General features: G+C 41.4%; 1 long non-coding RNA gene across 1 annotated transcript; it reads right to left on the bottom strand.

Annotated features, from left to right (window-relative positions):
• Nucleotides 1-2,851: 2,851 nt before the first annotated feature.
• LOC108497186 lies at nt 2,852-8,382 on the bottom strand. Its single transcript, XR_001874711.1, has 3 exons — nt 8,268-8,382; nt 7,675-7,755; nt 2,852-2,869 (listed from the first exon to the last, which is right to left on the bottom strand). It is a non-coding gene; the product is annotated as an uncharacterized LOC108497186 (long non-coding RNA).
• Nucleotides 8,383-12,997: the final 4,615 nt, after the last annotated feature.

The raw sequence follows: 12,997 nt of genomic DNA, 5'->3' as shown, positions 1-12,997 counted from the left end.
AAACATTCTGGGGTGAAAGTTTTGTTCCACCTTCTTGAGTGCAGCATTATCTTGGAGTTTACTTCCATTTTCTCATTCTCATTAGCTACACTGCCTTTGTCCCACACTCAATATCACCATCACTATTAAAAAAAATTAAGCCAAGTCTTTATTTTTTTAGTCTGTGCACAGATTATATTCAGTCTTTACTGCATGCCCACTGCATGGGATTCCTACGTATTTTTATTTTACTGTCCTGGTATTAATGTGGCCAAAGAATATTTGTACTCCTTTTGATAATAAGCATCCTTTGCAAGGTCTTGCACGTCTTTACTTTTGACAAGTATCTGTTTATTTGTACACTTCTAGACCAGAAAGAGAATACATTCCTCATTCCCTAGGTCTTTCTTTCTTCTGTTCCTGATATGTTCTTCTGTTGCATGACCATCCTTTTCTGGGGATTTTTTTGTTCGTTATTTGGAATGCAGGAACTGCAAGAGAACTGTTTACTATCATTCAAGGGTGTTATCCTGTGAGGTGACAGAATATGCAAAGTTGGCACCATCAATACCCAAGTGCATTTGAACAAAACAAAATCCTAACTTTCTATCATCTTTTCATGTTCTCTACATCATCTCTTTTAAAAAGAGGCTGTAAACTTCTGTATTTAAATAAGCAAGCTTAATCTATGGGTTCAAATGTAGCCTCTCCATCTGAAACTTGGAGAAGTTTTCAACAGAATTCCCAACCTTGTAGCTTGGATTTATATCTATTTTGAGCACATGTTTGTGGACTTGATAAGGTCGAAAAAATTTCTGCCTCCTGTGCTCCAGTAATGGGTAGGTGGAGTTGTCTCATTGTGAATATTACTTCCTTGGAAAGATTATAGCCATTGAGGTAGAGAAGGATTAGGAGACCTCAGGATATGAACAGGTCAGATCAATCCAGACTTCAGTAATGTGCACTGTGGTGTGCTTGCTCTTCTTCCATACAAAATGAGAGTAGGCAAGGTGCCTCCCAGATTACTGCTTAGCGAAGATTAGACAAGATGGAGTTTCCTTGGATCTGAGCTAATTTGTATTCATTGGAGTACTCGATGCCCACCTCAATTCCAGCAACCTAAAAGTAATGGTTACGTTAAAGCTTTCCAGCAAATGCCCACAACACAGATCATTATCATCTGAGTGACAGGAGGGAAGGAGGAGGAGAGGCAGGGAGAATCTGCATCCTCCTGCTGCTGCTGCTGCTGGATTTGAATCCTGCAAAACACCAGTAGATTAAAGGGAGATATTTTTTCCCAATATAAATGCATGCATCTATCCTAGCAGTGAAAGCAGAGCACATGTGGTTACACATAAACCTTCTCATGTCCACAAATACTGAATTGAACAGAAGAGCACACAGCTACCACAGTCATGGCTGTAGAAGCATTCATACAAAGACCCTCAAGCAACAAAAAAACCCCAAACTCCCACGAAAACTGTGCTTTCACACAGATTGTCTGTGGGCCACCCATTCAAAAAGCAAAAGAATACCCCAAGAACTGAAAACTGATTTAGCAACAGTAAAGGGCATATACTGGGGAGCTGACCTTTGCAGCCCTTCTGGCCTAAGCAAGCTTCCCTTCTGTAATTCTTCATAGCCTACTCTTTTGCTCTTCTATAACCCTTGGACTCTAGTAACTTAATGCTTTGGATTACTTGAGGGTATAGGGTTAGATAAAGAGCTCTGCCTTTTAAACCAATGTGCGTTACCTGAATTTTAAGCTGTGGTGTGAAAAAATGCACAGTTGTGCACCAAGCAGTTTGGACCCACCTGGGCACACCAGTTTCTTCCATCCACTCTCCCTAAGCCCAAAGCCTCATGATATACTAAGTTTAATGGTAAATATTCTCCTTTCTTCTCCATAGATTATGAATGATTAGTGTAGGATATTGGTGAAAAATGCTGTATTCTGGAGCTTGTGAACCAATTGAGTGAGTATATGGGTGGCTGGGCTACCTATGTTCAGGTATCTTGTAACTGGTTTACACACTCTGTGGTATCTGAGATATCCATTGAAGGCCAGAACATATAACAAACGGCCTGTGCTATTCAGGACACCCAAGCAGGACACCCTACGGTCCTTAAGATAGCATCAGCTGCCTATATTTAGGAAGCTGAATCACAGCCTTTCTTGATCAACAGGAAGGCGTATAACAGTTTAGTATTGGATTGCAACAAAACCTGAGTACTCAGCAACGAAAAATACTTTATAGCATTAATAGCCAATATCTTTGCTTGTATAGAGACAGACTTATAACTGTGATAAAAGCCACCCAAACAGACAGGATTCGAAAGCTAATTATCTAAATGTATTTTCCCCTTCTCTTTTGTTTTTATTCTCTACACTTTTTAACAGCAGAGAGAGAAACTGCACATAGAGCTATTATTTTGACCTGGTTTTGTATCTTCCTGATTTGAACATATCAGGGCTTTATAGCAAAGCTGTTTCATAGTCTCAAGATTCAGTGCCAGTTATTTGCTTTGCCAAACATTTTGAGGGGTTTTATTCTTGACCTCAAAGACACTGTCTGTGTGTGGTTGTAGGGAACTGTAACAAGGGAATTTTGCAGCTGTCCCTGGTGTAGCCATGACAAGCCTGTCACTACTTTGCTTTTGCATGGCGCCAGTCTGCACAAAAAGTCACCCCTAGGATTTTTTGAATGGGAAAAGCAGGCTGCAGGGGCAGTTGAACTATTCCATTCCACCAAACATGGGAACGACTGTATAGCATCTCTGAGAAGCATTCTTCTTGAAGAAAAAGGTTACATTTAAGCACAACAGACCTGAAACCTCTGTTCCTGGGGCATCCTCCAAAAGGACTTTCATCCCTTCCACTATGTAATTTCTGATGAAGGAAGGAATTCAAGTCTTTAGAGTGTCGTTTTCATGTTGTTTTTCCAAGGAGTTTCTACTGCATCCCTTAGAAGCCCTTTTTCTCTGGTTGCTATCACCTCTGCCCTCTGCCAGTAGGGTGTATTTGGTGGGATTGAACAAGTGTTCTTCCATTGCCTGTTTCTAAAGAGGGTTTGTATATACTACACTGTATGCCCAGCTGTGAAACCCTGATTCTGCAGCTTTCTTTTTATTTCAGGAGGTCTCTGGAATAAACCCCAATATATTGAGCATTTCATAGTAATTTTTTAGGAAAAATAGATCTATACTATCCTAGAAATGAACTTGAACATAATTTTATAGCTCTAGAAGATGAAGAGCAAAAAATAAAGAGAAAAATAAAAAATGCATTTTTCAAGCTGTGATTGAGTGGACTTGCCATAGTAAAGGGAGGGAGAGAAGAGGATGACAATGCACATGAAGATAATGACAAAAGAAAGTGAGGTTTCTCTTTACCTGAAGAAGCTCTGGCAGTCATATTTAGTTGGCCATTCTTCATTCAGCCTTCCCACATAATAGTGACACAAGGGAAATGGGACTGGTCTACAAGTCAGTGGTATTAGTTCTGCTTGGCAAACTTCAATTTAGGCTAGCAAAAAGCTAGAGGGAATAGCAGGTTTTCTTCTATGAGGAGGAAGTGTGTGTGTGTGTGTAGCTGTATCTCAAGAGGAAAGTGGATGAGGATCAGGGAAGGGAAGCCAGTGAAAGAGACATGATTTTTGGTAAGCACAAGATAAAAACTACCTCTCCTCTCAATAAATATTGTTCTTTTTAACATCAAGGACATTGTCATTTGCAATTAAAGATTATTGGAAGCATGAGAGGGCATGGGGAGCAGCACAGTCGTGATGCTGATGTCAGCAGTGGGACTGCCACTATTAATATGTTTGCCCTTGTTAAGGACCTGTTCAGGCATACATGGAAATTTGAATCTTTGATCTGACTGTATTTCTTTACATGATGATTCTTCCAGTTCCTGTTCCCTTCACACACATCTCTGATTCCAGCAGTATCAGAGCACCCTGTATTCTTGAATTTACTTATCCATGATTAGACCAGAACAGTTTGTAATTAGGATAGTCTAAATGAGGAGTTGGACTAGGGACTTGCCTGTATCTGCATTATGAAAAATGTAGACCTGTAAAAGCAGATCTATAGAGTTGAAACATCAGGACAGAGGATCTGACTGTAAAACTTTTGAGGAAGGTTGCTTTGAACTAAATCTAGCTGGGAATTGAATATCCATTAGCAAGTGGAGTACCTATGATGTACATTGTATTTTCAGTAGAAAAAAATCCAGTCTGTGCCCGTCTAGACAGCTCCACAATCCAGACTCGGGCAGTGGGGTTAACCTGCTGATTCTCTTCATTAGCACGTTTACACTCTGAACCAAAATACTATCATGGACACACCAGAAATCATCTGCTACCTTTTGAGATGCCCTAGGATATCCTGACTGCTTCAGAATAGAGGATATATTATTTCATATTTGCCAGCCTTGTGCAGATACCTTACTTGCAATAAGGCAAGTCAAATGACTTCTGTGTGGGCAGCTGAACCAAGATGAGAAAGCCTGTAGCAGAGCAGCAAAACTGAGCTCCTTTACATCCTGGGAGATCTTTCCCTTCCAAAAGAGTCCTGGGATTACTATTGGAATCAGGACTTGAATGAGATCTGGCTACTGGGAAGGAGAAATTCCTCAGCACTATTGTCATTCCCCTGGAATGACAGCAGGACTAGGATATTCCCCCTGTACTTGACACTGGTGAGGCCACATCTCAAAAAGTCTGTTGTTTTGGGCCCCTCACTTCAAGAACAATGTTGGAGCATGTCCAGAGAAGGGCAATGGAGCTGGTGAAGGGTCTGGAGCACAAGCACAGCTGAGAGCTAGTGGTGTTTAGCCTGGAGAAAGGAAGGCTCAAGAGGGCCCTCATTGCTCTCTACAACCACCTGAAAGGAGGTTGTAGATAGGTGGGGTTCTGTCTCTTCTCCCAGGTAACAAGAGATAGGTCAAGAGGAAATGTCCTCAAATGGCCAGGGGAAGTTTAGGATGTATAGTAGGAAAAAAATATTTACTGAAAGATCTCTCATGCATTGGAATGGGCTGCCAAGGGAAGTGGTTGAGTCATCATCCCTGAAGGTATTTAAAAGATGTGTAGATGTGTCACTTAGGGACATAGTTTAGTGGAACTTGGTAGTGTTAGGTTTATGGTTGGACTGAATCAACTTATAGGTCTTTTTCAACATAAATGCTTATCTGATTCTATGATTTTAAAGTAATATGACATAAGAGGGCATGTGTTTCACATAAAAGTGATATCTGGTCATGGATGTTGCCTGTTTGCAAGAATTAAACGTTAGCATTGTTCCCACTTCATCACTAGATCAGTATTGCTCAATTAAATCCTACTGGCAGAGGCACCAGAGTCACATAATGATTTTGCTCCATCTCCTTTTATGACCAAAGCTAACAAAACCACAAAAGGACTGAGGCTCTTACTTCTTCTTGGTGGCTTCATGGGAGCTGTCCCATTAAGCCTATCAGGCTTAAATTAAAGGCATTATTTGGTTGTGCTTAGATGGCAGTGTATCAAAGAGATGGAGAAAAACTCAGTTTGAAACATGAAGAAATTGCAGAACTTTATTTTCTAGCACTATAATTGCAAACCCCTGTAAAAAGTCACGTTACTGTAACGTGGTATAACTATCTTGTAACTGAAAAGACTGTTTTTTAGCTGCAGCCTCCTTGCAGAATTCCACCCTAGACCACTTATTCTCCTTGAACTGTTTTAAAAATGTCAAGTAGAAACAGAAGTAATCTGTACAATTTCCTGTGATAAGCTTATTCCATAACATGACTCTTTAAAAAACATAGACACCTCCCTTGTAAGAGGGCTGCACTTTACCAGCAGGTGTAAAAAAAAGGTCACTATTCTACAGGGTATATGTAAATCTTCTGAATCCTTTGCGATAAAGTGCACTATAAATGTCTGATGATGATAATATGGTTTGGAAACATTGTCCTTGCTATATACCTTGTAGTTGGTTGAATGATTTACTGACTAATTATCTGATAGGAGGCAGCAGTAACTTACCCCCAGACCATGTATTAGCAATGCTGATAAAAGAGACAGCTGTAACCAGCATGGCTCACCATGATACCTAGAAGGTGGGGCTCCTCCTGAAATAAGTATCAGCTAATTTAACTCTGCAGACAGCAACGTTTTCTATAAAAATACTCTGTGTGGTCAGTGTAGGAAAATGTGGGACCATTGCTGAATGGAGCAGAGACCTGGTGTCAAAATATTTGGAAAAGACCAAAGTACTTGATGCTGTCTTCACCTTGATTTTTACTAGGAAGGTTTGCCTTCAGGAATCACTGGCCTCTGAGAGAAGTGGGAAACTGGCACAACGGCAATTTAGCCCTAGTAGAGCAGTATAAGATTATTTAAACGAACTAGATACAGACAAGTCCATGAAACCTGACAGATGTTTCCATGAATACTGAGGGATTTGACTGATGTCATTGTGAAGCCACTCTAGATTACTTCCATAGGTCTTGGTAACTGGGGGAAGTTCTTGAAGACTGGAAGAGAGCATCACCTGTCTTCAAGAAAGGCAAGAAGGAAAACGTAGGGAACTACAGCATGTTCAACCACACCTTATTTCCTGAGAAGGTGATGGAGCAAATAATCCTGGAAACCATTTCCAGACCCTTGAAGGACATGAGTAATTTGGTATAGTCAGCATGGATTTATAATGCAATTATTAGTTCAGTGAATCATTATATCAGAGATCTTGATCATGTGGTTTGTTTTGACTTTTTAAAGCCTTTTGACACTGTCTCACCTTTTGACATAAGATTCTCACTGACGAGCTGATGATGTATGGATTAGATAAGTGCAAAGCAGAGCGAATTGAAAACTGGAGACACTCTTCTCAGTCATAGGCAGAGAAGGTACAAGAGGCAGTGGGCCCAAATTTCAATACAGGAAACTCCATTTAAATGTAGGAAAAAACTTTTATTTTTACTGAAAGGATGCTCAAGAACTGGAACGGGCTGCTCAGAAAGTTATGGGATCTTCATCATTGGAGAGGATGTTAAAAATTGGACATGGCTCTGAGCAACTCATTCTAGCTAACCTTGCTCTGAGCAAAGCAGACAGACTAGACTATCTCCAGTGGCACTTTTCAATCGCAATGATTGTTCCGTGAATCTAGGTGCTTATGTTTGACGTGACAATGTTTGTGTTAGGAGAAAACAGAGAACTGCTGGATGGACAGAGTCCAGTATGTAGAAGAAAACCTACTGAAACCATCACTTTTCTTGTAGAAGTTCTCTTGAACTCATTTTAATGTGTCTGAATGGCATTTCTTGGCTTTTTGCTTTTCCAAACTTCTTTGGCATGAAAGAACTGTCAGTCACAAAAACACCTTACCTTCTGGTAAGGTTTCCTACCCTTCTTGTAAGCATAGAATCTTTTTATTCTTTTTTTTTAAGAGTCTTTGCTCCCATTGAAAAGGTGACAGGCAGAATTGTGTGTTCATAGAATAAATAATGAAGAGAATATGGACAAGATGCTCTCTTTCCCCTTAAATCTCAAATGGATGAATGTATATTGACCTATATCTGTGACACAAATGCAGTACAGAGAAGGGATGATGAAGAGAGAACAACTTTTGTACTTAATGCTGTCCGAGTTCTTCAGAGTATTCCATGGATTCACTTGCATATTGAGATGATTCCCTTGATCTTACCTGGTTAAGTTGCTTTTTCATGTTCTGGAATTAAATCTGCTGACTTGGGCAAAAACATGAAGGTGTACAGCAGAACCAGCACTGCCATGCCAAAAGATGAAAGCATGGGTGTAAGTAGAGGCATAGCTGGGCTGCCAATTCCTTATCATTCAAACCTTATGTGTTTGAAGAAGAAAAAGACCACCTTGGTCAACTCCAAAGACAAGCTTTTGGCTTTGGAAGTCAGAAGAATAAACGTGTAACAGCTTCCTTTATCAACAGAGCGTGTTTGCTGTTAAGCTACTGCAGAACAATAAACTTCCTGTCTAAATAATTGTCTATTCCCACTACAGCCCTTGTATGCTGAAAAGATATAGGTACTCAAGGTTCTGATAGAAAATATTGATCTTTTAGTTGAGGTCAACAAGTGGTGATGAGAAGGGAAGGCAGAAGGATGGCAAAGTGTAGGCTCTGTTCGTATTTTTTTCCAGGAGCCTCCACTTGAAGAAACTAGAGAAAATGTCCTTGTTTCATTAGTTCATTGTAAAGATCTCCCTTCTGCAATTGAGACATTTAGCCTCTTGGGAAAGACAGCTAAACAGAAATCCATTTACCTTTCACATGTTTTTCATAATTTCCCCTGCTACTTTGGTTAATTAATTATCACCGCTATTTGTGTTTAAACAAGGGGTCTGTCTCCCTCCCTCCTCCCAAGCCCATCTGCTCCTCCATGACCTTGCTTGTGAAGTCATTGCTGTGCTGATTTTGTGAAAGCACAAACACTACCCTAGCAACAGACAGCTGTGTCGCAAAGACAGGGCTGTGACCTCACGGCAGGAAGGACTGGGCTGGTGATGGGGGAGAGATTTTCTCCCACAAACACAGAAGCTTTTGATGGTAACAGAGAGGAAGGCAAGGCGTTATTATATCTGGAACAAATGGTCTTGCTGTTTGACTGCTTCTGCTTTAGAAGTTGTCCATTGCTTTAAATTCTCTTCTTCAAAGACCCTTTTTTAACTTGTATGTTTTTCATGCAAGGGGACTGGTTTCTCCCTCAGATCTCGACTCAGAAGATATCTCCAGGAAGGAGTAGGGGATGGATTTAATCACAGAGGACATGGGACTGAGTTTCTACAAAGCCTGCAAGGTGTCCAGATCCCAATTTTGATTTGTTCAGTTTGGTCGAACAAATCTAAGTCTTAGAGGCAGTCTCATTTTTATTCTAACTGTTCATAGATTTCTCTCTAGTCTACCCCCACGCAAACTGCCTCTCTTCTGAATGAAATCAGGTAGAGCAATCCAGCAATGAAGGCTTTCTTTTATAAATATTTGCATGACTGGATGAGAAGTGGAAATCGAGTCTCATGATCACAAAGCATTTTTAATGTAGATGCAGTAAGACACATCAAAGTTAAATAACATACAAGTGGTACTCCACAAGCTGTCTGCAGAAAATGCCTCTATACGTATTGATTGTGAGGCTACAAAAAATGTATCTTGATCAGTCTCTTACTGTCTTCTTCCTTGGCTGATTGCTTGGTTGTTCCATGAAACACTACAGTCTTGAAACCCTCACACCTCCTTTGTTAGATAAAAGTAGTCAGTGTTTCAACCTAAGCCATTGCTGTTTATTGCCTGAGAACAATTTGTAGCCTGAGAACAATGTGTGCTACTGTGATAGGCTAATCGAGTCAAAGCACCTCTCCCTTTTGAATATATTCCATGATTAAATCACACTCCTTCAGAGCATGCATGATGGGTCTCCACTGATATGACCCATAGCCAAGCATTAACTTATCTGTAGTCCGTTTTCTTTCAGGTGACATGGAGGATGACAGCACTTACATTGCACCTTCACCACATCTCACTCAGCCTTATAGATAGGCAGGACTCAGCAACCCCAGGCTGCAAATGACAATACTGAATCACAGTGAGTGAAAACAATTTCTTCAGGTTTTTTCGTCCATAGGTTGCCAAACTTAAAAAAAATAATTTCCAGATTTGGACATTTGTTATCCAAATGCAAAGCCACCACCTATGTTTTCTGATGGAGTTCTTTTTTGTGGGTGAAGGGAAGAAGTAAAGGGGGATCTAAGAAGATGATTGAAGCGAGAAACTTATTTTTCTGTTTACAACACTTTGGAGAATTTAAGGGACCTAGTACAAATTTATAAGATTTGCCTAGTCAGTATCTGGAGGCTGAATATAAGATAAAAACAAGTCATTTGTGTCACATTGAATGGCTCTCACCCAAGTATCATTTTATTTCATGTCTGATTTGTCCCTAATATTCCATCCAGCTGCTGCAGCAGTTTAAATTCTGTCCCATCTGATTCCCTCCTTATGTCTTATCTGGCTTGGTTCTTATGTTCTGCTTGATTTTCACTACAGTATCAAGCATTTCCCATTATTTGCCAGTGTCCTAATTTCTGTCTTCTCTGTTTTACACACAGATATTCTTTTCATTGTTCTCTTTACTTGTTTGGATGTTTGAACCTATGAACATGCATACCAAACCTGCTCCACTCACTTGGATCTACTACTGTCCTCTAGGCATTCAGGCAGCTTTGACTGATTTGCACTAGCCACATATTTGGGTTTGTTGCATTTTCTTCTTGCAGAAATAATTTTTCTTAGAGTCCTGCACCCTACATGGTATGAAATGCTGTCAAATCTGGAGATCCAGCAGCCTCAGATCACTGTAACAGAATAGCTGGAAGAATTCAGAAAGAAACTACCCTTTCTGTTTCGCCATGCAGCCTGTCTGTTCCTTTTCTCTGGTGTAATATCCACTAGAGGACCATGGGGAAAGCTTGTTTATGGACAGCAGTAATGCTATATTTAAGTATGCTTTTAAAAAAAAGAAAAAGGGCGAGAAGTTTCTTTAGTTGGTGCGTTCTATCAGAGGCAAGATAATAGAATTTCTAAACCCATTGATTTTATGGCATTAAGAATCTGCTTGATAAGTCAGTCTCTGTACACTGGTGATCACTATCTCCAGCTGTATAAGCAGAACTGTCCCCATTTCATTTTCAATAAGAAATTGAGGGAGACTTAGATGTGCTGAAAAATATGGAGAAAATAAGTAGCATAAAATCTCTGTTCTGTTGGGGTACAGCATAGCTATTTATTATTAAATACTGGAGGAGTCAGAGAGAAACAGAGTTGGAAGATGTGTGAGCAAAGGATTCTTAATTTGTGAGTACCAGGCTCCCTCAGTAGACAGTGCTGAGGGCCACCCACAGGAGCACTGCTTGTGGGGTACTCCAGCACCAGCCTTTCCAGTGGGCAGCCTCAAAGGGAACGGGAAAGGGAACTTTGTGTAGGAGATGTTTCTGGCTACTCTCAGATGTGTGCAACTAACCCAGGAGCAGCTGGTGTCTGCAGGAGGTGTTGCAGGGAGAGGGGTAGAAATTGAGGTGGAGGGGAGATCCCAGTTCCTTGCAGCCCTGTGTATGTGAAGCATGTAAAAATATTGAAAAACTTCCTAATTATGGGTGAAAAAAAAGATTATACCCACTTTAAGAGGTGTTCGGAAAAGAAGGAGAAGAAACGAGGGGAGGTGGAGTCACAAACAGACCTGTGGTCTTGCCAGGTACCTTGGCCAGATAGATGCACATCGTCTCTTTCCAAATGCTGCCTCCCTCCATGGGGCTGTCCAAGTCTGTTTTCTACTTGGCTGGTTGTGCTATTGAGTCCCATTTGGAAGGATTCACATGTGACCTAAGACTGTCCTCTAGATGTCTGACTCTGTCCTCTACAAGATAAATAATGCAAAAACAAACATGCCAAACAGTAACCTTCACTTGTCTCCCTGACACTGCTGGAGGGAGGGAGGGAAGGAAGGAGCGAGCATGAGCAAGTGAATGAGCAAACTGCGTGCTAGGCAGACAGGAGACCAGCACCGAGAGGCAAGGTACGGCAAGAGGAACCGTGAGAGCAGTTGGATTCGCTCTCCTCACTGCTCTGCTGTTTTAGACTAGGATGTCTGCCTGCTGCGGCACTATCTCTTACAAGGCCAAGGATGTATCCAACCCCAGCCTCGAGCAGAGTAGCCCTGCTCCCTGGCCAGGGCGCACAGTAAGCTTTGGCAGCCTCCTGGACACATAGCGTGGAGCACAGCTGGCATCAGGTGAAGGCACCAGTACTGCACAAGTTAAAGTCTTCATTGTGCCACTCAGCTGTCCTGGTAGTTTCAGTAAATTGGTTCATGTTGCACACTGTATGATTTCTTCCCTGCACCCTCCCCCAACACCATCACCCCCTCACGCCCCTTCCCCTCCCCAAATCTCTAACAGTGTAGAAGAGGATTCCTTTTCCCTATTAAATGTACTTGTGATGCAAGTACTCATTAATTGCGGATACAGTTGTACGCAGCATGTGTGCTAAAGTGCTATCAGCTTTGTGTGGAAGACAAATGCAGGCAGACTTAAATAGCTGAGATTTTTATCTTTCTCCTCACAGAAAATATGCAGCAACTTGTCCCCATCTAGAGACTTGCTAAGGAAAAAAGATGCTTTTCTGTTTTTCTTTCCTCTTCTTGCAATGCAGTGAGGTAGAGGACTGGCCTGCATGGTTCTTTTAAAGAGAAGGGTTTCCCCATTCCAGCTGTGGTATGTTTTTGTCAGGCTAAAAATTGTGAGATTTTCTTCATTTTTGTGTGGCAGAAAAGGAGGGGATTTTTTCTTCTTCTGTTGGTCCCTTGAAACTTCCCTTTCACTGACAGGGAGTCAAAAATACAGGTTGCGGTTGAGAGAAAGTATTGTTCCTGTATTTTACTCTAAAAATTCTGCAGCAGAAACTGGGACGGATAGTGTTCTGTGAATCTTATGCAGACAATTGCAGGGCCCAGCAAGTGCTGTGGCAACTGTGAAAGTATCAGGTACCCAGGGACAGCACATATCTACAGGATCACGGAGTGGTTGGCACAAGCTTGCCTTTCAAATAAGGAGAGTGCAGTGATTCATTCCCAGACCCAAGCTGGCATAGACCTGAGTCTGATGGATGCGTATAGGACACGTGGGACAATATCTTGCTGCAAAGGAGCCACCTGGACAGATGGTAAAGGCTAGGCCCCAGCTCAGCTTCTGATCAGGGTCCAAGAGCTAGGCAGATAATTCTCTCCAAAATAACTGTGAGGCAGGAGAGAGAGAGGATGGTGCACAGGGAAATAAGGAGAAGGACTTCAGTCTGAGAATCTTGGCATCCAGGTACCTTTGGAGTGGGGCTGTCCTGTTCCCAGTGGATTTCAAGCTGAATGAAGTCCAAGTTTCTGAGCTTATCAGACATCCTAACTTATGCATAAAACTGGAAACCTTTTGTTTTGAGAAGTGCAGAAGACAAA

Source organism: Lepidothrix coronata, unplaced genomic scaffold (assembly GCF_001604755.1).
Source record: "Lepidothrix coronata isolate B3197 unplaced genomic scaffold, Lepidothrix_coronata-1.0 Scaffold46, whole genome shotgun sequence".
NCBI lineage: Eukaryota > Metazoa > Chordata > Aves > Passeriformes > Pipridae > Lepidothrix > Lepidothrix coronata.
This window is presented reverse-complemented; position numbering and strand designations above follow the sequence as displayed.